We start from the raw sequence: 4034 nt of genomic DNA, 5'->3' as shown, positions 1-4034 counted from the left end.
ATGTCATTTCAAGCATTTAATGCTTCTTCTCTCTCCTCTCAAGCCATCTCATGTTGACATTTGTCATCCTGGGATTGGGTTGAAAGCCTTCACATGGATCATAAACCCATCAATCCTGGCCCTTGTTGAGATTACTCAATCTCAACCATCCATTTTTCTATTTTTCCTATAAATAGAGCCCATTCTTTCATAATCCTGATCCATAAATCTTGTATGCATCTAATCTATACTAAAATTGAGAGAGCATTTTAGGAGTAAAATCATATTCTACATTGTTATTTTCGTTAAAATCAATATAGCTTAATTAGGCTTTCTCATATTTATCTTGTATTTGCATATTTTAATCATTTTTCACAAATCTTGAATCTCCATAAGACTTCCATAGTAGTGCAAAAAGCTGAGGGCTACACTCATGTGGAACTTGGAGAGGAGAGGAACAAGGGAGGAGCAGCTATGAGCATGTTTGAGAGCATTTGGGAGTGTTTTGTATCTTTTCTCTATTTTTGTATGCTTTGTTTAATGTGTTTGATATCTCCCTTGATATGCATGCTTAGGATTGTAGTTTCCTTCATATTTTATTTTTGATTGATACTACTAACACTAATGTTTGACTTGTCCGTCTTGTGTGTTCCTAACATCCTTTTTGCAATGCATCATTCAATGAACCCGACGTGAATCGAACACGCAACCTTATGATAATCAAACTACTAACTTTTTGAAAAATTGTTGAAATTGACACACAGGTTGCGCTTTAGCGCTATTAAACACGCTTTAGCGCCTTTGAAAGTTGGAGATTTAGCGCTTCTGTTGGCGAATTAGCACTTTTGTCTGCAAATTAGCGTCTCTGTCCTTGTTTTAGCACTATTGTTCTCTAAATAGCGCTATTGTCACTAGCTTAGTGCTTTTGCGCTCATTGTTTGACAAATTTGTCATTCTGTTTGACAGATTAATTTAGCACTATTCTCCATTTCATAGCGCCTTTGACATTCTTTTAGCCTTTTTGCCAGTCATTTAGCACATTTGTATTAAAGTAGTGCTTCTGTGTTTACACAGAGTAGCGCTATTGTAACAAAGAGTAGCAAAAAATTATTATGCAACCAAAAAATCAAAATTTTAGACTTGTAGAAGCCCACCAAGACCTTCATTTCACTAACAAATTGTTTTTATTGTGCAGGTTTTTTGCTAAACTTCTTTGTAGGATTCAAGGAGTTAAGTTAGTAATTTTAATTTCTTTTTCCTTTCTAACTTTGTTTTAAAGTTGGATTAAAAAGAATTCACTTTCCCTTTTGGATTAAAAACAACTTCACTTTTTAGTTTGGGTTGTAAAAATCAATCAAATTTTTAGTTTGGGGCTTAAAAAGAACTTCATCTTGCAAGTTAAAAAGAACCACAGACTCAAACAAACAAAATTTGTTTTCTTGCAAGTTAGGAAGAAATTTTCATTTTGGGCTTGAAAAACAAATAAGCAAATTTGATTTCTTGCAAAAGGCTAAAATTCACAATCGACATTTCATTTTGCAAAAAATTTGTCTATTTTTGTTTACATGCAACGATTTTACTTCAAGCAAAAACGTGCTTCAATTTGGTTGACCAGGATTTCCATTTTCCTAGTTAGACAACATATTGCTTTGAGAGGTTAAAAAGAACACCATGGTTGTTGGAACAACATATCCAAATAACATTTAAATCACATTGCAATAAATCAGTTAGAAAGAACAAGTGTTTTTAGTGTTTGGCACACTTGTGCAAAAATCTGTAGAGCGGTCCTACTTCTAACATACACTATCCTCTCCCTTGGCTCTCATGGTCCTAGGTGCAAGAGAAAAGTGTTAGTAATGCTTGAAATTTTATATTTTTAAGAGAGGCCTGCCAAGAGACACATCACTCTTGGGAATGACCTTGCGCGGTAAATCCTTCGAGCAGCTATAGAAATCAGGTGAGAGCGAAAGCTTTAGCCTCAGGTATAGCTATTCCTACAGTGTAACTTGACAAAAGGAAATATGGGCCCCACCACAAGTTACAAGGCTCTTAAGTGGGTCACTGCAGAATGAACTTATGTCCAAAAACATCGAACATTACTAAACACCTTTTATTATAGAAGTCCACCCATTCTATTGATTGAGGATATTTGTGAAAATTTCAGTGCAAGAGCATAGATGGTTTTGATCCCAAGATACTCACCATACATATTTCCTTGAGTAGAAACAGGGCTTTTTGAAAGGCTACTTGTAGCTTGATGAAAGTGGTGACTCCCCCATCATAGGGATCATCTATCTGTTATGCTCGTGCAAGACTTAGTATATCACATCCTTACCTGCCGTGATGGGATTCATAAGGTATGTAGTACCAAAGTCGAAGAAATATCAAGATGTGGGTTAAAAATATCACAACTGGCCATTGACCTTAGGGATAAAGTGTGTTTGAGTTGTATTTGTCTTGTGTCAGACTAGTAACAATTTGAGCCGACTTCAGGCTTTGGGAAATATAAAATACATTTGTAAAAAGGGTCAACAAAGTTCATGATTGGGCTGATTTAGACCCACACCTATTGTGCCTTTTGAGGCAAGATTATTGTACTTGTGTGCTTGCTCTATTTTCTTGTCAAAGAAATTCAAAACAATTTTAAAACCAAGTACTCATCCAACAAATTTTACATCCAACATTAACAAAACAAACATCAACAATTGAAACAAAGTATCAATTTGTATGACCATCACTCAGATTTTGAGAAAAGGGAGTCTTCATCAAAAGACTACATTGAAAAAGAGACAATTGAGTTGAAAAGCTCTTATCAAAAGAAGAAAGTTTTTCTATATCAATAGACAAATTTTTCTTTCACATAGAGCCTTCTTGCACCATATGCACTTGTATCTTCAAGGCAAATCCAATGAATTTGACAAAGAGCCTTTGAAAAATAGAGCTTTTACTCAGTTTAGAGCCTTGAATTATCACAAAAGCAAATGGGGCAAGATCAACCCTGCTTTCTTTCCAAAAATATGTATCACCTACAACGTAGCTCAAGAGGAACCACCAACTCCTGAGAGAGAGGAAGAAGTAGAAACCACCTTTGTGACAACAAGTTTTTATTGAGGTCTATATTCTATCCACTTTCACCTTCACACATCACAAAAACCATTCAACTCTCAAAACACAGAAAGGTCTTGTCCTAAGTTCTTTTAAATATTGCTTAAATCAAACCAACAAATACTTTAGAGTGTTTCTACATCTAGGATCCATCATCCTAAGAGGCATTTCTACACAGGTTAAAACTAGTTTATGAGTGCATCCTCTCATTACTAGGTAGCTTGGTTTGTAACAAATCTCAAACCTTGCTATACCTTATCACATCAAAATTGTTGAAAACACAAGAGCAATTCACAAAGAACTTTGGTAACATCCAACCTTTAGTGATAGAGATCCATCTTCTAAACATTTCACAAAACACTTGTCTTCCATCAAACATTTCATCACCAACTCATAATCACTTTCACCAACCTCAAAACTTTCAAACAACATGGCTCAAATAGGATCAATGAGAAACCGACAACCAAAGATTGAAGATGAGAAGGAAGAAAACCTCAATGATTTTCAAGAAGCCATTGGAGGAGGCACAAATGATGAAGATCATAACACTCATACTCTTGAAGATATAGAAAGAGCGAAACACAATCCCAAGTTCAATAGACTTTTTGACGAAATCCTTAGAAACAATGCAGATGCTCATTTTCTAAGACTGGCTCAAGAGGGTGCTAAACTACCCTCTAACTTTGATACTGCACAGATACGACAAACATCAAAACAACATAGTCGTAACGATGGTGGAACAGGTAGAGATTACTTTCGATATGACCTTGGGAATCCTTTGCCTCCTCCTCCTACAGAAATAGACACATTGAGACAACAGGTAGAAAATCTTGCTCAACAACTCAATAGTGGTGTGAAGACTACTCGATTTTCACTTAACGATATTTGTCCCTATCCTTTTGATAGGAACATGCATATGCCACCTTTTCTGTGAGGGTTCGAAACACCTA

The sequence above is a fragment of the Cryptomeria japonica genome, chromosome 11, assembly GCF_030272615.1.
Source record: "Cryptomeria japonica chromosome 11, Sugi_1.0, whole genome shotgun sequence".
NCBI lineage: Eukaryota > Viridiplantae > Streptophyta > Pinopsida > Cupressales > Cupressaceae > Cryptomeria > Cryptomeria japonica.
Note: the sequence above shows the minus strand (reverse complement) of the source record.